The sequence below is a fragment of the Chenopodium album genome, chromosome 2 (assembly GCF_948465745.1).
Source record: "Chenopodium album chromosome 2, dcCheAlbu1.1, whole genome shotgun sequence".
NCBI lineage: Eukaryota > Viridiplantae > Streptophyta > Magnoliopsida > Caryophyllales > Amaranthaceae > Chenopodium > Chenopodium album.
This window is the reverse complement of record NC_137835.1, coordinates 59,579,883-59,602,559: the sequence shown is the minus strand read 5'-3', so window position 1 is coordinate 59,602,559 and position 22,677 is coordinate 59,579,883.

The following is a 22,677-nucleotide window of genomic DNA, read 5'->3' as shown; positions in this document are numbered from 1 at the left end:
GTAGGTGTTTTTGGAAGGAGAAAGATGGTCGTTCTTCTTCCCTTTACAGCCACTGTTACTATCGTTACTAATCTTGGCCTTCTTGTAACGCAAAGGAACATGAAGGAGATTTGAATCAATGAGATCTTGAACACGATCCTTGAGGGCGAGACATACTTCAGTGGTGTAACCACGACCTCTATGGTATTGACAATAAGAATTTGGATCCCAATTGGGAAAACGTTTTTCCGATGGAGGGTCTTGACTGGGACCAATGGAGTGAATATGACCTTGATCATGAAGACAGTCAAAAGCTTCATTGTAAGTCATTCCTATTGGTGTGTATTCTTCAATGGTCCGTTTTGCCCGTGGCTTAGGAGCATTGAGTTCTTCATTAAACCCTTGGCGAGGATTTTGTTCGATAGCCATCACCCGATTTGCTAATCCTTCTACTACGTTCAAGAGCATGGCAACGACATCTTGCAATTTTCAAACGTCCTCTTTTAGACTTGACGAGTCTTCCCTGGTATTATCTAAGAAAAGACTTTCATCCTCCCCAATCATGGACACTTCATCGAGAGAGGTTATATAAGTTGTCTCGATCATGGGCTCTCCTACAGGTGTGATAAGAAGTGATGGATCGAAGGATGCTTGATCTTCTTCGATGGCTAGAATTTCGAAAGTTTCATTGTTATCGATCAGATCTTGAATAGCTTTTTTGAGTTTCCAACACTCCTCAGTGTCGTGACCCTTTCCTTGGTGATATTTACAGTGCTTATTAGGGTCCCACTTGGTTGGCCTGGCTTCTGGAACTGGATCTTTGATAGGCCCTATGGGCATGACTAGTCCCTTGGGATGTAGCTTCTTGAAAGTTGTTTCATAACTCATACCAAGTGGAGTAAACACCCTTTTTTATCTTTGGATTCGTGATTTAGAGGCGTTCGTGGTATGTACCTCATTGATGGGAGAGGAATAAGAAGGATGGTCGTTCTTCTTTCCTCTCGCGCTATTATCTTTCAGAAGGTCATCTTCAATGTCAATGCCTATATTATAGACAGCCTTGAAAGTATTCAAGTTGTGTTGGTACTTTAAGTGCCTTGAATACTTCCCTTGGAGATTCTTGTTGAACATCCTCACAGACTCTTTTTCGATAGGAGCCTTGACCATATTAGCGGAAGTTTCCTTCCACTTGTTGAAGAAAGAAGTGAACCCTTCGTTTTCTTTTTGTTTTAACATCTCGAGTTGTCTATGGTATGTTTCGTCTTCGATGTTGCACTTATATCTATCTATGAAAGCGTTTGCTATGGACTCCCAGGTGGAGGTTTTTTCTTTCTCGAGAGAAAAGAACCATTGCTGGCAAACGGTCTCGAGAGATAGTGAGAACAGAGAGGGGAAAACCTTCTTATCGATACCCTTAAAGCTCATTATAGTTTCAAAAGCTCTTAGATGGAAGTGAGGGTTATCTGTTGACTTAAATTTAGGGATGTCAGTGGCGTTGAACTTATGCGGAAGAAGTTCCTTGTCCAGTGAGACCCCTTGTGAACTAATGCCCTGAAACTTATAGTCGCTAGATAGCTTGCTCAACCTTTCTTGCATGAGGGTCATTTGTTGTTGCTTCACAGGGTCATCAATTTTGAGGGTTAAAGCCTTTAACACTTCAGTCACGTCATTCAATTGATTCCTAAGTTCATTGACCTCTTCTTGACTTGCCATTATCTTTTTAGCCTTCCTCTTTTGACGAATTGGTTTATCAAAAAGTGAGACTTGAATAAAGAGGTTGTCCTTGATTAATAGCCCTTCTCTCCTCGACCAAGTACCGTGGAAAAGGAATTTGGGGGTATTCATTGTTAATTATTTGACTCAAATTTTATTCAACATGCAATGGATGGAGGAAGTGAAGAAAGATTGGAATAGAATGTGAAGAAAAATGATGTAGATGGAGGGATATGAAGAATTAGGAATAGAATGTACCCCAACTCAAATGACGGAAAAAAAACCGACTCATGCATGAACCTAAGACATGGTCATGGTGATATGTACTCAAAGTGTGTGCTAAGACTAGTGAGTGTAGGTGACATGTTAAGACTCGTGTCATGACCATGTGGCTAGACTATGTGACCAGACTCAATTAATGACTTAACAAGGTATTATTGACAGTAAAATTTAACCGAATTATTTAGCAAACTGGTTAATTAGACGCTAGGTGATGACTCAATCAATAATCCGAACTGTCGTCAAAACGACAGGACTGGCGTCGCACTGTGTAGTGTAGCGCTAGACGACAGAATTGTCGCCAGGCGCCACACTCCACAGAGTGGCGCTACAGTTCAGATTTTGGCGCCAATGCTGGAACTTCAATCTGAGACTGTTTTCGATGTTATTAATCAACAGGGGTATGCCTAAAGTCGTACTAGGTCAATTCTGATTAAAATATTAAACTTTATTTACTCAAATTAATTAATCAATTAATTAATTAGGCAAAGTTCTTTAAGTCATTAATTTATTAAATCTCAACACAAGTCAAACAAACGGTTAAAGAAAACATATACATGCACAACAAATAATGCACAATTAGTCAAGTAGGCACAATATGATGCAATGAGTTTGCAACCTAACCATGGCTCTAGTTCTCTAAAGTTCGAGATATGGTTTAGTTAATAGAGGGTCCATGGTTAATTGTCCGGATGCACCGCGCGGAAGCCTAACCGTGAAGGGTTGGCGCGAGTGGATGGGACACCACGAGTTTTAGAAAAAACTCGCTTCCATGGTTTGGTGAATTCAACATTCTCGGATGTACCCTTTGTTGCTCAGAGCGTTCAATCAGGTAGATGGAGCATGAATTCCCAGAGGGTTATGTCCATATGTAGAACACATATGGGTTTCAGAAAAGTGAGAAAAACTAAATCAGGAAGTAGGATCGAGCAAACAATGCGAAAAAATGGTTGAAATTAGAACGCATATTTCTGGCTCGGTATTGGAAGAATTTGGCGCTAGCAAACAGAGGTTGGCGCCAGGATTTAGCTGTAGCGTCTGGCGACAGAGCTGTCGTCTGGCGCTAAAGTTAAATGTGTGGCGCCAGCTTCTGTTCGCTGACGCTAATTCCTACATGCCTCAGCAGATTTCTGTGCTCGATAAAATTTTTCCAGTTTCGCGCAGTGTTATTTCGGTCCTAGTTGTGAATGATATTTCTCAAATTTCCTACGTGTAAAAATCCTATGTTTTAACTCATTACGGATGGTCTTTCCAATGAGATATTTTTTATGCATATGAAAATAATGTTAATCACAATTACGCACATGAAATACTTAGAACGTTTCGAGTCTCATCCACTCATTCTAAATCACTGCCGAAACAAATTCAGGAATTAAAATAGAAATCCTCCCAAGTGGAGTCGCCAAAAACTATAGGGAATATTTCAAGCGTTAACCCCTAGCTTGAACCCCACTGTGATCATACACTAAAGTACGGTGGCGTCCAAAGGGAAAGAAGATAGAGCAAAAGAGTCGCCAACAAGTTTTTTAGGAACTTGTAAACCGTTCACGAGGTGAAGGTAACACCCCTTAACGATCCAAGAGATCGTCAACTCCATAAGGTCTTGAACCAAATAGGGTTCGGGGATGAAGGTACAAATCCAACCTAAAAGAGATTGAACCTGCCCTAATAATAGGCCTCTACTTTATTCTGATCGTATTCATGTGCGCTTTTTGACTAACCTACAATAAATAGGATTAACCCTAAACCTGTTTATCTATGTTGGTTGAATATTAATGCACAAATAAATATATTATTGGCGATCACTTGAATTATAATCAAATTAACCCTAACAAGATTATTAATTATCTTATATAAGCGTGATTACAAGTACCAAATTCCCTTTAAACATGCATTATAAAGGCGTGACCAAGCAATAACAATAAAAATCAAGCAACATAATAATCAGAATAACAATCATAATAATAATAATAATAATAATAATAATAATAATAATAATAATAATAATAATAATAATAATAATAATAATAATAATAATAATAATAATAATAATAATAATAATAATAATAATAATAATAATAATAATAATAATAATAATAATAATAATAATAATAATAATAATAATAATAATAATAATAATAATAATAATAATAATAATATATTCATAATCATGTTAAAGCACAATAATAGCAAGATCCTAGGCATGATACTAACAAGATTAATAACAAACCCTAGCATGTCACTAAACATTAAAAATCAAAGATTTAACCCTAACATGATACTAACAATCATAAATATTAGGAAGAACATAAAAGGCATCATACTTGATATTAAAGTTACCCTAGACATGATACTAGGAATTTATTGTTGTCACCCTAAACATCAAATTAAGGAAAACATCCTAACATGATACTAGGAATCAAAATAACAATCTAAGCATGATTTCTATATCATAATATCAATAAAAACCATTAAAGTACTTACTTGGATGCCTCGTATCTCTTTCTAATAACAAAATACACGCGTTAGTAACTTCAAGGAAAATAACAAAACAAAACAATTAAATTAAATAATAATTGAAAGAGAAATTTGGGACCAAACCCTCAGAAATTAAAACCTTTCACGTCTAGGGCGAAGGCAACTTCGAATATGGCTAGGTGTATCTAGATCTAATGAATGCGGAATTTTGTATTTGAGAAAAGGCTAGTTTAGAAAAAAGAGAGAGAGAGTAATCAAGAGAATCTTGATGAGAGTTGGTTAGAGTTGGTAAGAATAAGAATTTATGAGATTTGAATAAAATTGATGAAAATTGATGAATCAAAACGGAGTTTTAAACACGTTATTTATAAAGAAAATCAGCCAAAAAGATAAAATATCAAAACAAAGTTCTGACGCAAAAAACCGAGTTGGCGCCAGACGCTGACCTTAGCGCCAGACGCTAAGGTTGGCTCCAGGCGCCAATCGTAGCGTCAGGCGCTACAGCTGGCGTTTGGCGCTGACTCAGAAATCCACGCGTTTTCTTAAAATCAGATAAAAATTGTCGTACAGGAGGATAAAATCGTATTTTCCTCAAAAAATGTTCTTTGATTCTAATTAAAACTCTAAAAAGTCAACAAAAGTCAATTTATCAATGCTAATTGAATTAGGAATGAAAAGAACCTTCTAGAAGAATCTAGAAGACTAAAACCATTCCTAATTTCATTAGGAATGATAAATCTATATAAGGCCCTCCTCTAGATCATTGGGCCGCATATAAGGCTCAAATCGGGCCCAGTTCAGTAAATTGGCCATAACTTCCTCAATATTCATCGGAATTGGGTTTATAATATATCGTTGGAAAGCTCTTGTCAAGCCCCATCCAACTACACTACTATTGGACCCATATCATGGACCAACCAAACTGAATTGGCTATTTTCTTAAAATAAGTTTTCAAAAACAGAGAGAAGAGAAAAGAAATTAAAACTATCCGCAACACTAGACTTTCCACACTTTCACTTCATTCGATTATGATTCAACACGAAAGGTACTCATCACTGGGTTTGGTTTTGGGGAGACACAAATGGGTGTCTACAATCACCCTTAACAATTCTTCAATGAAGATATTGTTCGGACAAGTCAATTTGTTTTTTGAGAAATCAAAACTGACTCGTCCAGTGGGCGCGCGCAAGTAACTCAGTTGCGCGCGGCTGTCGCGCGCAACGATATCACTTGCGCTGGGAGGGGGGGTCGTGCAACTCATTGAATTGCACGCGCCACCTGCTCGTTAATTGATTTTTTTTAATTCGAGCGTTTTTTTGTCATTGTTTTTTTTTTATTCAATTTTTTTTAACTTGATTTTTTTTATGCTATCCTTTGAATATGACGCTAAATCACGAATTGACAACTTCGTAATTGTTGTTTCGGGGTTTTTTGTCCCTTGGGAGAGTTACAACACTGAGACTGGATTCAGCAAAGGACGCTTGTACCTGCAAAGCAAACGGACCGCCGGATGGTCGGTGGTTCGCCTCCGAAGATTAAGTTAGTAAGCGTTCGGTAGCAAAACGTGCGGAAGTAAAGTTATCTGCTCGGATTCTAAGCTCAGGTAAAGTGTTGTCTGTTCTTTGAAAATGACAGCTCTGTATTAAGTGACGTATTGTCTCGTATTGCGTGTCTCTTCCTTCCCCGTCATAAATGTAAGAATGTCCCTATTTATAGGGTCTTTTGGAAGGTGTGCCCTCCCTAGGGTCTGGTGACCTAGGGATTAGGTCACGCCGCAAAACGGCGCCTCAAGGTTTGGGCCCTTGAAGGCCACCATTCAAGAGGCAATGCCTGAATGTCACGTGTCACTGAGCCCAAAAGGCCTTTGGGCATCTTTTTGGGTGACACGCGTCGCCCTCTGATTGGTCTATGCTGGATCATCAGTCTGTTTAGGGTAGAGGAATGTCAACCCTCCACGTGTCATCATCTCATAGGTCCAAATGGCACCTTTACTGAGGACACGTGGCGTTTTATGATTGGGCCACCTGGCCTGTTAAAAATACCCAAATCATTTGCCCCTCACAGGGGTCACGTGCATTGCACGTGGCACCTGTGATAGGTGTCTTCATATGACTGGGTGGATTTTCAAATTGCTTTTGGGGGAAAAAATTAGGGTTTCCCCTTTCTATAAATAGGAGGGTTTGACTTCATTTTTGTTTTCACACCTTTGCGAATCTTGGAGAATCTTTGGACTTTTGACTCTCAAAGACTCTTAAAGACCCTAACTTTTGTCAAGCATCCGACCCTCGGCTTTTCTGACCGACTACTTCAGCCAACCAGGCGCCTCAAATACCTTCTTCTAAGGTAACTGCATGCTCTTTTCTTTTATTTTTTCTTGCGTTTTTCATTTATTCAAATGGTTTCCCAAACGTACACGGCACGGCCTAGGTTAGCGATCAGCCGGTCACCGGGGACGGCTGAATCTAGAACTAGGAGTGCCGAATGCTCGTTCGAGAATTTCCTTTAAGTACATCTCCAAATCCGACAGTGTCTGTGCATCTGCAGGACACGATGGCTCGAACAAAGCAAACAACAAGGAGATATAGGCCGGATGGTACCTTTTACCATTCGGACAGTGAGACTCCAAATTCAGACGGCTCCATTAGGGTGCCAGCTAGTGAGATTTCTGAGCACCCCCCAAACCCTTCTTCTGACCTTCCCCGAACTCCAACTTACTACTCTCCCTCTTCTTCAAGCGGCACCCCCAGTGATACTATACTGCGGGAAGCCGACAGTCAGTACCAGGCCGAGCCTTCAGAACAGGCGTCGGAGGAGAGTCTACGGGAGGACCCTGGTGGCCCTAGCCGGAAGTCCCCTAGTTCTGGGGAAAGTTCTGATGACGATTCGGCCACGTCATCTTCTGATAGCGCGTCTGTTAAGTCAGAGGAGGCCCGAGCAAAAATTGAAACTGCAAGGGAGTCCTTGTCAGTAGAAAAGGGGGAAGGCTGGGCGGATCCGAGTGCTTCCAGGTGCTTGGAGCGCGCCCCCTACTATCACCATGTTCCGCAAAGCAAGCGGACCTCCATGACATCCGATCTTTCCAATTTCAGGCGCAAGACCGTAATGGGGCATGGCTTCTCCTTGTCCGTCCCCAACAAGGAGGATACTATAACCTGGCCCTCCCTGGCCAGTTATAAGGACAAAGCCTTCGGCTGCTACGAGGCGGTCCTTCAGGCTGGTTTACGCTTTTCTCTCCATCCGGCCGTGGAGAGGATTCTGGACGGATACCAACTGGGTATCTGGCAACTCGTCCCGAACTCATGGATAAATATCATCGGGTACGTTGCCGCATGTGAATGCTGGAGGTGGATCCCAGCTTTGAAGCATTTGCCCACATGCACTATCTCAGCCGAGCGCCTGCCAAGGGCGGCGAAGGCTGGTACACCTTGTCCACTTGCAAGGGGTACATGATGGCAGTCGGCAAAGAGAACAAATGGAAGGACTGGAGAACAAAGTTCTACATTGTCCATTCTTCTGAAAACCGATTGAACCAAAAATACAATCAGTGGAACAAGGATCCGCCCCTCCTGGCTGGCAAGAGCGCCTTGCCCCCTCTCCCTAGGCGGGCCCAGGAGGAAATTTTTGACCGGGATCTGTTTAAAGTGTCCGTTCGGACAAATGAACATGAGGAGAAAATAGTCGTCCCCTAGAGCTACATTCCCCTTTACAAGTGGCTAGAAGATGGGGTGTACTTGGCCGCTTGTGGTCTAAGCTCTGAGATGGCGAGAGGTAGTCGGCCGTCTGATTTTATGCAAACTTTAAATTGCTTTTCAGTGTATGTTTATAAAGCCTAACTCCCTGTTTTTGGTGCAGACAAAGCAATGGAAAATCTCTCGGCAACAAAGAAGTCGGTTGCCGTCTCTGCAGCTAAGTACCGCACCAACGTCCTCAACAGGGCGAGTGACGAGCGGAAAGCAGCCGGGACTCCTAAGGTAGTTGTTTATGATACTTGGTATATTTTTTCAATAGAGGTTAAATTTTGCCCGCCTGCTTTTCTGACGCCTTTCCTTTTGTTCATGTAGAGCGTTTCCACCAGGCCTTCTCCCTCCAAGCAATCCCAACCCAAAATTCAAAAAACAGGGGCAGGTGATGTGAGTGCATCCGGCAAGAACCGGAAGCACATCGCTCACAAGCCCAAGAGAGGGGACGGCTCTACTCTCGAAGCTGACAGGGAGGTCAGCAAACCGGATGCCACTCAGGCATCGAAGGGTGGCTTTAAGCAACCCAGCACTGTTGTAGGCTCAGCAGGAGAGAAGAGGCGTCATGGGAAGGAGAAGGAGGAGGAGGCTCAGCCGGACGGTATGAGCCGCATCTTTATTGAATTTCAATACTTAATATTGTTTCTTTGAACTTCCTTGACTAACTTATAATTTTGCAACTCCTGTGCAAAGGCCGACCGTCGTCCAGATGGCCAAGGAGATGTTGTGGGCGCTTGATCCAAAGGATAAGGCGTCCATAAGAGGAGTCGGCACCCTTAACTTGGATGCCATCTTGGGGAACCTCTGCGAGGTAAAAAAGTTAGCTAAATTTTCCTTAACATTTAGCACATATCCGACTGGTTTTGATCATCCGGCTTTTTCTTATTTCCAGGCCATCCTGCGCGTCCAGGGGCTAAGACGGCCAATCCAGGAAAAGTCTAAAGAGGTAACAGCCGCTAAAGCTCGAGTCGAGTCCGCCTTAGACCGAGCTCAATTTGAAATTGCTCATAATGAGCTTCTGACCCTTGATATGATGTATTCCCAGGCGGACGCCAACCTGCAGGTGAAGAAGGACTTGGATTCGGCACGCTCCAAAATCAACGACCTCAAGGCTGAAGTTAAAGGCCTTAAGGAAAATCTTGAGCCTCTTCAAGAGGCCAAGAAATAGGCCGAGAGGGCTAAGGAGCGGGTTGGTCGCCTGGAGGGGCGCCTGGCGAACCAGCAGAAGCAGCTGAAGGCCAAGTTCCAGTCCCGAGCTGAGGAGGAGAAGCAGGCCCTTGTCAAACAAATGATGGAAGACTATGAATCCATCATGCGGACGGCATGGGAGGCGGTACAGCCGGGTGCTGATTTTGGCATCTGGAAATCTAAGTTTGATCAGGCAAACGAGGATTTCAATGCTGAACTCCTTCGTCAGGCTGAAGAGGAGGCGAACAAGGATGACGCTGATGGTGAAGAGGCCGACTCCTCTTCAGGCTCCTCCGGGGACGAAGACGGGGAAGAGGAGGATGATGAAAATAAAGAGCAGCCGACAACTGATGATGCGGCTGCCAATGCTGACAATCCCTCTGCCCCTTAAAGCTTTTTAGTTATTTCTGCGGCCGAATGGCCATACATTTCATCTTCCGGCCTGCGTGCCGAGTATTTATGTATCTTTACCAACCGAGGGGTCAGGTAAGTTGACAATTCCTCTGGCTTTGCCAGCAAACAATCTTACCCAATCGTCTGGTGGCAATTGGTCTTTTTAATTTAAAATCATTCGGCCGTTTGGCTGAAGTTATTCATATTGTTGTCCTTCAAATTTTTCATTGCATGTTTTTTTTTTTTCGCTAAGTATTATAACCTGTATACCATGCGAATGTTCTTGCCCCTGGACGGATGTCGAGTGGTTTCAGTTGAGTAGATTGATTGACTTAGAAATTATTGATACTTAGAAGAGTATACATGGTTTCTAAGTCAATCAATCACTATGGTTATTGCCCCAAACCACGCGACAGACGGCCATCCGGAGCGAATGAATAATTTTTTTCATTCGGCCATTGGCTCAAACGAAATACAAGATTCTTGACTTAGCAAATCTACTAAAAAGAAATCCCTCGCCTGTTTTGCTCCAAGAGCTAAAAGCATGCTGGCTAAGTCTTATAACATGTATACCATGCGAATGTTCTTGCCCCTGGACGGATGTCGAGTGGTTTCGGTTGAGTAGATTGATTGACTTAGAAATTTTTGATACTTAGAAGAGTATACATGGTTTCTAAGTCAATCAATCACTATGGTGATTGCCCCAAACCACGCGACAGACGGCCATCCGGAGCGAATGAATAATTGTTTTCATTCGGCCATTGGCTCAAACGAAATACAAGATTCTTGACTTAGCAAATCTGCTAAAAAGAAATCCCTCGCCTGTTTTGCTCCAAGAGCTAAAAGCATGTGCATCCAGCCTAAGGCCTCGACGAGATAAGATGCTAAGTTTTAACTTAGTCTTAATTTTATTTTAGAATAAACCGCCTGTCTTGCCCCAAGAGCAAAGAGCAGGCGCATCCGACCCACAAGTCTTTTTTAATCTGCTAAGTATTTTAGCTCGTTTTCTTGGTAAGTAATAGTCCGCCTGTCCTGTGTTTGGGCAGAAATAGACGTATCTGGCCAAGAACCTCATTAGTTAACTTGACTTGTAGATTAGTAAAAATTTCCTCCTGTCTTGCCCCAGAGCAAAAACAGGCGCATCCGACCTAATGCCTCAATAGCCTCTACTTATGAAACAATAACCCTTTCCCGACTGTGCTAGAACAGTTAGAAAATTCTAGCCTTTAAGATTTCACTTTCGATTAAACCAAACGGCTGCGAATGTTGCCTTAGCATTCGGTAGGGTCGCTTGATGTATTTGTAGAGCAATGTGCCACCCAAATGGGAGATGCTTCTCCTCGACGAATTCGCCCGAATGGGCGTCGTCGGTTTTCTGACTCATGTTGGAGAAGACGGTCATACTCATGTTGGAGCAGACTATGACCATTTGGCCTCTATATGTTTTTCCTAATATCCGGCCGTTGGCCTCAAAATTATTTTATCCGGCCTTAGGCCTTTTAAAGATTTAAGAAAATATTCGTTAAGTGTTGGCATAAATTTAAAGAATTTCGTAGAAACGACTGCTTTAAAGCAGTCGGCTTCTTCAGAGGGATCGGGACGTCTGCTGTTGGGACAGACGCTATCCAAATACATTGGCCGTCTGTATTTTGTATAGGCGCCACTAATAATAAGAAAAGACAAGCTGGAAATGAAGGCATATTCTCATTAAACAAATTTTAAATGACAAAATTTGAGGTATTTACATTCGTACTTAGAAGTAGTACTTTTTCAAGTTGTCTACATTCCAAGTCCTAGGCAGCTTCCTGCCGTCTGGTTCTTCCAGGCGGTAGGTGCCGTCTCTTACTTCCTCATATATTCGGTAGGGGCCTTCCCAATTTGGGGTTAACTTTCCCTGCTCATTCGCCCTACCGACTTCCTCCATTTTCCGTAGCACAAAGTCCCCCACTTTGAGAGGACGCTTGTGTACTCTTTTGTTGTAAGCCCGTGTCATTCTCAGACGGTTAATCTGATGGCGCAAGGCAGCATTGCCCCTGCGCTCTGGAAGTGAGTCCAATGCCAGCCGCATGGCCTCCCAGTTAGCTTCTTCGTCATATAACATGACTCGAAGAGTCGGCTCATAGTGTTCAATGGGCAAGACAGCTTTTGCACCATACACCATGAGGAACGGGGTTTCTCCAGTCGCCCCTTTATCAGTCGTTCTGATGGACCAGAGGACGTGTGGTAATTCATCCGCCCAAAGACCACCAGCCCGTTCAATGTTCTTTTTAATCCCGTCTGAGATTAGCTTGTTGAAGGCTTCAACCTGACCGTTTGCTTGGGGCCGGCCGACTGATGCAAAGAGGCTTGAGACCCCTTGCTCTCCCAACCAAGTCTTGAGTTGAGGCATCTCAAATTGAGGACCATTGTCAAAAACCATAGACATAGGCACCCCAAAGCGAGTGATAATATTCCTCCAGATGAAGGAAATGACGTCTTTTGTCTTGATGTTTTTGACCGCCTCCGCCTCCACCCACTTGGTAAAGTAATCCACAGCTACCAATATGTAGCGCTTGCCGCCTGGAGCCGCGGTGTAAGGCCCAAGTATGTCCATGCCCCATTTGGCAAAGGGAATTGGGATGTGGATGGCCGTCAGGTTTGTGGCCGGACGATGGATGAGCTTGCCAAACTTTTGACACTTGTCACATTTTTTGACCATTTCCATAGCATCCGACTCCAGAGTTGGCCAGAAATAGAGCCGCCTGGCCTTGGCAGCTAAAGACCTGCCGCCTATATGGGAGGCGTAGAAACCCGCATGCAAATCTTCGAGTACCTCTTTACCCTTTTCTGGGGTAACACACTTCAATAGGGGTTTCAAGAAACCAGCTTTGAAGAGTTCTCCTTGTCTCGGCTCGAAATTTGCCGCTTTCTTTTTCAGAGCAGCCACCTCCTGAGGTGAATCAGGGAGCGTGTCGTCTGCAAGATAAGCCCGGATGCTGTCCATCCAGGTAGAGCTTCGGTCGAGAATTCCAATGGGGTCTTCATTAGATATACTTCTCTTTTCCATGACCTCCCAGAAGACCGACCGAGGCATTTCACAGGAGGCGGATGATGCTTGTTTTGACAGAGCATTCGCCTGATTATTTGAAGATCTGGGCACCTGAGTTAGATGGAACTCCTCAAGAGTCCCAACTTCACTTTTGACCGCCTGCAAATATTTTATCATGGCCGGATGAGTGGCCTCGTACGTTCCATTGACTTGGAGTACGACTAGTTGAGAATCAGAGCAGGCGGCAATCTTCTTTGCCCCTGCCGCCTTGCAGTACCGAATGCCGGCCAGCAGGGCCTCATACTCGGCCTCATTGTTAGAGACCTGGAACTTGAACCGTAGTGCATATTCGTACTTATCTCCCTCAGGAGATTGACAGATATTCCCTGCACCATAGTCGTTCACAGTGGAGCTCCCATCCACATACACTTTCCAAACCTTGTATGTATTGTCCGGTACAACCGGCCTTCTCATTTGGACAATAAAGTCGGCGAATGCTTGCCCCTTTATTGCCTTCCTTGGTTCGTAAGTGATTTCTAATCCTTGCATTTCGATAGCCCATTTAAGCATTCGTCCAGAAGACTCCAAGGTTGTGAGTGGCCGCTTGATCGGTTGGTCAGTATAGACCTCTACCACATGCGCCAAGAAGTAGGGTTTTAGCTTCTTGATGGCCATGTAAAGGGCAAGGCCAAATTTCTCAACCATGGGGTACCGAAGCTCTGCGTTCCTCAGAACATGGCTAATGAAATACACCGGGAGCTGGATGCCGTCTCTTTCAGCTAAGAGAACGGCACTGAGGGCATGATCAGAGACGGCTAAGTACATGAAGAGCTTCTCTTTGGGCAAAGGGATGACAAGCCTTGGCAAAGAGTGCAAATGAGTTTTCAGCTTTTAAAAGGCCGCCTCTGCATCATCCCCCCATTCAAAGTTGGTCTTCTTTTTTATTGCCTGGAAGAAGTAGAGACACTTGTCGCTTGACCGACTGAGGAATCTCCCCAAAGCCGCCAGGCAACCTGTTAATTTTTGCACTTCCTTCACAGTACGGGGCGACTGCATGTCGATTACCGACTATATTTTCTCAGGGTTGGCCTCTATTCCCCTTTGGTCAATCAAAAATCCGAGAAACTTCCCAGACTCAACGCCAAAGACACACTTTTTTGGGTTTAGTATGACCTTGTGCCGCCTGAGTGTAGCGAATGTTTCTCGGAGATCAGCAAGATGATCCGCCTGTTGTTTGGATTTGACTATCATGTCATCAATGTACGCCTCTACATTCCTTCCGATTTGATTAATGAAGACTGTATTAATCATTCGTTGGAAAGTAGCAGGCGCATTCTTCAAACCAAACGGCATCACCGTATAACAGAACAACCCCTGATCAGTGACGAATGCCGTCTTTTCTTGATCTTTTTTCCACAGGGGGATCTGATGGAAACCTGAATAGGCGTCCATAAAACTCATCAAGGCATGTCCGGCTGTTGAATCGACCAGACTGTCGATCTTAGGAAATGGATAACTATCCTTTGGACATGCCTTGTTGAGATCTGTGTAGTCAACACACATTCGCCAAGTTCCATTCGACTTTTTTACTAACACAACGTTAGCCACCCACTCAGGGAAATTGCACGGCCGAATGAACTTGGCGTCCAGTAGCTTTTTAACTTCGGCGGCTGCCGCCTGACTTCTTTCTTCGCCGTGGTTTCTTTTCTTTTGTCGGATGGACTTCTTTTTAGGATCCACGGCGAGTTTGTGGACAGTGAGATCCGGGCTGATGCCTGGCATCTCCTCCACTTCAAAGGAAAATATGTCTTTGAATTCTCTCAGCAGCTGGTGAAGGCTTTCACCCAGCTTTGCAAATGCAACCGTTCCCACCTTAACCGTCCGCTCTGGACAGCTGTCGTCCAGAGGGATATCGATGTGTTCACCAGCAGGCTGGGGACGGAGCTCATCCGACCGTTCCCTGGTCAGTGATTGCTATTGCTTTTCTTTTTTTACCACCACCAGCTGATCAGTCTTTCTTTTCTTTCCGGCTGGTGGGGCCGACTGTTCTTCCTCGACATCGTCGAGGTCGATCGTTTGCTTGCCCCGGCCGGATGCTGCGGCCGCGGGCTTAACATCCGAGAGGTAACACTCTCGAGCCGTCTTTTGGTCCCCATTAAGGGATCCGACTGTTCCATCATCCTTCTCATACTAGAGTAGCATGAGAGCAGGGATGATGACGGCCTTACACTCATTAAGAGTGGGGCGGCCAAAGATGAGGTTGTAAGCTGTGAGCTCTTCAACCACTAGGAAACGGATGGTCATGTGCCGACCGTCTCCCCTGCTTCCCAGGCGGACAGGTAAGTCAATGCGTCCGACTGAGTGCACAAGTCCTCCCCCAAACCCAACAAGGGTGTGGGAGACCTCCATCATGCTATCCGGTTTGTACTTGAGATTGGATAAGAATTTGAGGCTGATGAGGTCAGAGGAACTTCCTGTGTCAATCAGAATTCGACCAACCAGCTGGTTGGCGACCTTGCATTCAATGACAACAGGGTCATCATGCGGCCGACCGACTTTGCCTCTGTCCTGCTCGGTGATGACAACTTTAGGGAAGGCGGATGTGCCTGCCGCATCCCCTTCTTCAACAGAGTTGACCATCTTCCTCAGATGGTCCTTGGTGCCCCAAATGGTCGGGCCACCACCGGCAAAGCCGCCTGCTATGGTGTATACCAGTTCTTCATCAGTTTCGGCACTCACAGCAGGCTGGGGAGTCTTTTTCTTGGACTGCCCTTGATTTGCCTTTGAAGTCACTTTGGACTTCACATAGGACTTCAGCTGTCCTTTGTCGGCCAGACGGTCGAGCTCCCGCTTGAGACTGAAGCAGTCGTTCGTGTCATGGCCAACATCCTCATGGAAATGGCAATGCTTGTTCTTGTTCCGATTTTCAGCGGAACATTTCATAGGAGTCGGCTTCTCAAGAGTCAGCCGACCCTTAATTTCCAAGAGGATGGAGCAGCAGTCCTTGTGGAATTCGTACCTTGGGACGTACGGTTTCCACTCTTTTTTCTTCTTCTGGGCCGGTTTATCAGAGTTATCAATGGCCCAGACTTGTTTTTTCTTTTTGCTCTCTTCTGGCTTAGGAGCCGGCTGAGCAGGCCGACTCTCTTTCTGTCGGTCGGACTTCTTATGGTCCGACTGCTTATTGGAGGAGCAGAGTTCGGTCGCCTGTATATAGGCTTCCGCCTCTCGCAAGGCTCCTTGCAGAGTAAAGATTTGTTTGCGGACGAGTTCGTACTTAAAAGTAGACCCGTTCTTCAGACCCTTAAAGAAGTCTGTGAAAGCGACCTCATCAGACAGCCCATGAATCTGGATTCGGACCAGATTGAACCGCCTGACATAGGAACGCAAGCCTTCTCTATCTCCCTGTTGTACATTGCCCAAGTCAAGACTTGTCTTTTTGGCAGGGATGTTCATAGAGAAGTTTGAAGCAAACAAAAACGCAAGCGTCTTGAAGCTATTTATGCAACCAGCCGGCAGATTGCCAAACCACTGCTGGGCTATGCCCTTCAGGGTGGCTGGAAAGCAACGACACCATGCGGCATCATCCAACCCCTGTAGATACATGAGGTGGGTGTATGCTAGCAGGTGGTATTCTGGGTTGGAGGTCCCGTCATACGCTCCAACCAGAACATTTTTAACTTTAGCTGGCTGTACGACTTCAGTTATTTCCCTGGAGAAAGCAGAGGGTTGATCTCCAAGGTGTTGCAGCCTAAGCTGCCAGTCCATCGGCTGATAGCCGTATGCCGCCTGTCCTCCAAATAGGGCAGGCTGCATGTAAGGTAAAACCGGCGCCTGGTACAATGGTTGAGTCATGTACTGGGCCGACTGAATCATATGAGGGCCAGACTGAACCTGTGGGCTGCTTGCTGGGGTCTCATGTACAGACTGGGAACACCTTACAGAGGTATTCCGAAAGCTATCATGATAATTCGACGTTGAAGCCGACTCTGATAGCTGGGTCCTCTTCCGCTCAATGTATTGCCGAGCATCAGAGAATGTTTTCTTGCTACCATCCGGCTGTATGTGCCGGATGGCTTTTCTTGTGCCCGTTTCTGGGAAACGGAGCCGGGTAAGGTCAAATTGGGGCCGGGCCTTCTCCGTAGGGGCAGGATGAGGAGTCGGCTGACGGTCCCTAACCGACTTCTGTTTGCCAGCTTGGGCTGGCTTCTTGGCCGACTGCTCCTTTCTAGGAGTAGGCGACTTCTTATAGGCGAGTTGTTTGATTTCACCCCTGAGGCTGCTCAGGAGTCTCATTAGTTCATCTCGAGTGACGGGAGTCGATCCTGCCGCTTGGGAAGGATCACCCGGCCGCCCCGAGGGCTTTTTTGGCTGACCAGCAGTTTTGCTTGGCCCTGCCTGGTCAGGGTGACGCTCCCGCTTTTCCTTACTGCGGATGCGTCTAGAGATGAGGGATCCATTTGGATCCACATAGGTTTCGACGTCAGCGTCGTCACCTGAGTCATGGTCCGTCTGGACCACTATGTCTTCTGGAGGCCGATTGGCCTCTGGATTCGGTACAGGTACTTTTGAAGCCATTTCAGAGGTATTCTCCCCACAGACGGCGTCAAATGTTTCGGGGGTTTTTGTCCCTTGGGAGAGTTACAACACTGAGACTGGATTCAGCAAAGGACGCCTGTACCTGCAAAGCAAACGGACCGCCGGATGGTCGGTGGTCCGCCTCCGAAGATTAAGTTAGTAAGCGTTCGGTAGCAAAACGTGCGGAAGTAAAGTTATCTGCTCGGATTCCAAGCTCAGGTAAAGTGTTGTCTGTTCTTTGAAAATGACAGCTCTGTAGTAAGTGACGTATTGTCTCGTATTGCGTGTCTCTTCCTTCCCCGTCATAAATGTAAGAATGTCCCTATTTATAGGGTCTTTTTGGAAGGTGTGCCCTCCCTAGGGTCTGGTGACCTAGGGATTAGGTCACGCCGCAAAACGGCGCCTCAAGGTTTGGGCCCTTGAAGGCCGCCATTCAAGAGGCAATGCCTGAATGTCACGTGTCACTGAGCCCAAAAGGCCTTTGGGCATCTTTTTGGGTGACACGCGTCGCCCTCTGATTGGTCCATGCTGGATCATCAGTCTTTTAGGGCAGAGGAATGTCTACCCTCCACGTGTCATCATCTCATAGGTCCAAATGGCACCTTTACTGAGGACACGTGGCGTTTTCTGATTGGGCCACCTGGCCGGGTAAAAATACCCAAATCAATTGTCAACCTAGACCAAACTTAAAAGAGAAAAAGAAGACTATCCTAACACGTTGCACACAATCACATAAGCATGCCATAAGTCAAGATTCATGCAATGCCATTCTAGGGTCAAAAAATGCTTGGGTGTCTAAAGGTACCATATCTTAAGAAACGACGCATAAAATCAATCACTCAACGTGTTGATTCATGGCATCGTCCTCCCAACATTTTATTGGCGATATGGGTGGGATGATTGTTATTGATTTCTGGATAGAAGCCTAGTGTTGGAGACCCCTAGTCAATGAGCCAATCCCCAATGGTGTAAGTGTGTTATGCTTATGCATGATGCAATATTGCTAGTTTGGTTTTTACTCTTGTGAAAAAGGAAGATATTATGCGTTCTAGTCTCACTCTCTAACCTGTTAATTATTATGAGTACAGGTTATAGATTCAAGTTAGAAAGTCGCCATCTAATAGTAAAGCAATGGTCCTAATTCTAAAAATGCATATACTAATAAATCGCGACAACCATTGAAACGGACGCAATTTTTGCTATATTGCGACCTTTTAGTGCATACTCAGATTGGTTGTAATTTCACAAGTTTCTACAATAGGTATAAATACAGTCGTAATTCTTGATAATTGCGGTCGTTCCATACCTATGTATTATAGTCATAATTTTGGTATTTTGCGACTGTCTAAAGCTGTAGCAATTTTTAAAGTTTACGAAAATCTTTACCAGTCACAAAATATTTTATCAGCGACCGCCTTCACCTGTCGTAAATGAATTATTGCGATGACCCCGAAATCGGTCGTTGAAAATACAAAAAACGGTCACTTTTTTTTTTGGGAGCGCCTTTCAGTCGTAATTTTGTTTTTTGTGTTACGTTCTAGCAAATCACGACTTGACAGTTTCGACCGTTGATGGTTACAATTATTATTTGCGACCATTTTACATATTTTCAACCACCATTATAGACGATCGCAAAAATCTGGGTTTTTTTTGTTGTGAGGATGATTGGCGTCATATTTCCTTAGTACAGTTATCCCTTTGTTTCTCCTCAGCTCGTGTTAACATGTGTATATTTTTTTTTAGTAACATCCACATAATAGAAAAGAGGATGAATTGTTATGTATTTGTATAGTTTTTTCACAACACTAGCTAATTTGGCATCACCCCAAAGCCTATCTATAACTAATATATTAAATGGCATTCCTAAAAACGTGGATATGCCATGTAGTTCTTTTTTTTGTTGTGCCATGTCATCTTCCCAACATCTTATGATGCCACGTCATTACTCAAACAATGTCACATGCCACATCACCCAAGCAACCAACATTATTCCATATAAAAACATAAGTGACAGGGGGAAAACTACATTGTTGACTAATCCTCCCTAAGCCAAAGAAAATTTATAATCACTTAACAAATCTAAACACAAGTATAGAGGTAAGTCAAGAATTGAACCACTAGGAACGGTTCTTTCAAGTGCTTTCAATTGTGCGCCTAAGATAGGTCGAAGTCAAGGGTGAAGAGTAGAGTAACAAAGACTAATGAACTAGGAAACAAAGACTTAAATAAATAAAACACTAGGAAATTGGGATCAACAAGTAATCATGACAATTGCAACAACTTGAAAAGACCATGCTAATCAATGGTTGTTTCCACGGGTAAACAGGGAAGGTGGTGCGAAGTACGTGGTGGGAGGTCATCCACTATAGTAAAAAAGAAATATAACAACCATTATGAGTGGCCACTTTATTTGGACCCAAACATCTAAATATATGAGGTCAAACACCTTAGATGTCTTAATACAATTATGACCAAAAGACAACCTATGTTGCCTAGCAAAGTGACAAGCCTAACAAGTACAAGTACAAGATACCAGATATTCTTTAGTATCTAAGTCTGGTTTTATCTTATTCAAATGATCTATAGGCATATGTCCTAATCTTAGATGCCAAGACACTACTAATTGAATGAGAATCTAAGCAGGAATCTGATTGACTATGAACTGCAACACAACTTGACTCTTGTATATCTTGAAAGAAAGACTTCTCCAAGCAATACAAGCCATCTCTTAGTCTATCAAGCAGCAGCATCAGCTTGGTCAGAGTAGGGCCCATAATATAACATTCATCACAGGAGAAATAAGCCACACAATCCATGTCTTTGCACAATTTAGGAATTGAAATCAAATTAAAATGAAATCTAGGCACATGCATCACATCTTTCAGCAAAAGTGTATCACCAAACTTAATTGTTCCTTTATTCTGAACTGATAGTTTTCTGTCATCTGGTATAGTTATATTACTTGCAGAATTATCTAAGCTGGAATACTCATGAAAAAGACTAAGATCATGACTCATATGATTAATTGCACCACTATCTATAATCCATTGAGAAGTGCTGAAAGATAAGAGACAGAAAGTACCTGCTACCAATGCAGCTATTTTAGTCTTCTCATCATCATATTTCTTGTCCATAAGAGAAATAAGATGATTATACTATTCCACATATATTGTTACAGTATTTCCAGCTTTAATGTTGTTCTGAAACTCTTCTTCATCAAGATCACCATGTACTCCTGCTGCAATTCCCTTTCCTTTCCAATTTTCCTTGAAATGAGGTGAATAACCATTCACCTTCCAACGTCTGTCAATAGAATGTCCTGAGATCTTGCAATGATCACAGAAATAGTTAGATTGTCTCCTTTCTGATTGGTTCCATAACTGAAAACCTTGTGAGCCACAACTCTAGTAAACTTGTTCCTCTGCTGGCTGTTAGATTCATAGAACCTTCTCTTGTTTACTGCTGTAAATGCCATCCCTTGTGCTGATAAGAAGCACTGTACACTTCTTTGCATCTTTCTTCTTGCATTAACAATCTGTATGCATGAGAAATTGTAGGAAGAGGATAAATCATCAAGATATTAGCCCTTACATGACTGAATTCTTCTCTGAGCTTCATTAAAACTATGTAAGCCTTAGATCTTCTTGAGCCTTTAGAATTTTCTTAGTAATCTGGCATGTACAATTAGCACAAGTACATACAGGCAAAGGATTCTAAGCATCATACTCATCCCAAAGCATCTTCATCTTAGTAAAGAAAGTAGAATTGTTCTCAGAACCTTGATGAACATTAGCTAATTGTTGTTGTATAGAGTAAATCTGTGCACCAGAAGTTTGACCAAACTGTTCTTCCAAGTTTATCCAAATCTCTCTAGCAGTATCAAAATAGAGAATACTACGAGCAACAATCCCATCTAATATCCAGGACACTAAAACTCCAAATACCGTATATAGCAGAGCAATCTCGAAACAGATGAGAACGATAATATTCTTCAAAAGAGTGACAAAAAGCACATGTAGGATCAATAGGAAGCCCTATGGTAGAAAGAATGGTATGCTAAAGGCAAACCACTGTGTAATTATTTCCAATCAAAAAGTTTCCAACGAGGCAAAATTGGCATGGCCTGTTGGATTCTGATATAGCAGCTAGAATTCTCTCGCTCGACAAGCCGGTGTGTTTGATGGATGACTTTGTCTATTGGAAGTTTACTAGGAATGGTGTGTTTCTCAACTAAGTCTGCTTATGCTAATATTTGCGGGAATGGTTCTATGGGTAATGCAGATACTCAATCTTTTTATATAGAACACTTGGAACTGACAATAAATATTACTTCTAATTCAACTGGATGTCAAAAATACATTTCTACAAAGTACATGTAAAACAATCTCAAGGTTTTTTTTAATATTTTTGTTGCAAATTCTATGCTAATCCTGGGCTTGCACGGTACTTCAGGTTTATAAAATATATGTTATTTTTATTTATATACATATTATTTTTTTAAAAAGCATATTTTATTTTATATTTCCATTTTTTTTCAACATTGATCCTTTAGCTGTACTATAGATTTATAAAATTCATGTTATTTTTAAGTGAACCTCTTATTATTTCAATACATATATGTTATTTTTTATATAAGTACATGTTATTTTTATAAATGCATGTTTTTTTTATTCATGTTATTGAAGTAAATAAGTGAATAACATACTCCTTACGTCCCTTTTTTTATAGTCATTTATGTCATTTTTTGTGACCCAAAATGTTAGTCACATTTGCTTTTTTCAAAAACCATTAATATTATTTTTTTATCAAAATTCTCTCCTATTTGCAAAAATATTTGTGCAAATTTAACTTTTCCATGTAAATTTTACTTTCCCGTGTACTTTAATTACTCTCTCTCTACTTTTTTGCATACCTAATGTAAATTTACTTTTTCAATGTACTTTTGCTACTTATTTATGTTTATCAATTGCCGTGATTTTCTACCAAAAGAGACTATCAAAAGGGGACGAAAGGAGTATTATTTTAGCAAAATAACACAAGGTTTTAAACAAAATAAACTAAGACTTAGACAAAATAACTCAAGTATATTGGGTAGGGAGTACCGTGATCCAATATAATACTAATTGTATTTTAGTAAGCTTAAAAAATCTAACATATTGGTTCTTAAATAAACTTCAAGAGCTTGGTTCTCTCCTTTTATGAGTAGAATTTTATTTACATTATACATTGATTTCAAATATAGCAACAATCACAGTTCCATGTCTCTTAGTAGGTCATAATCTAACTTGTATTAGTTTATTTAC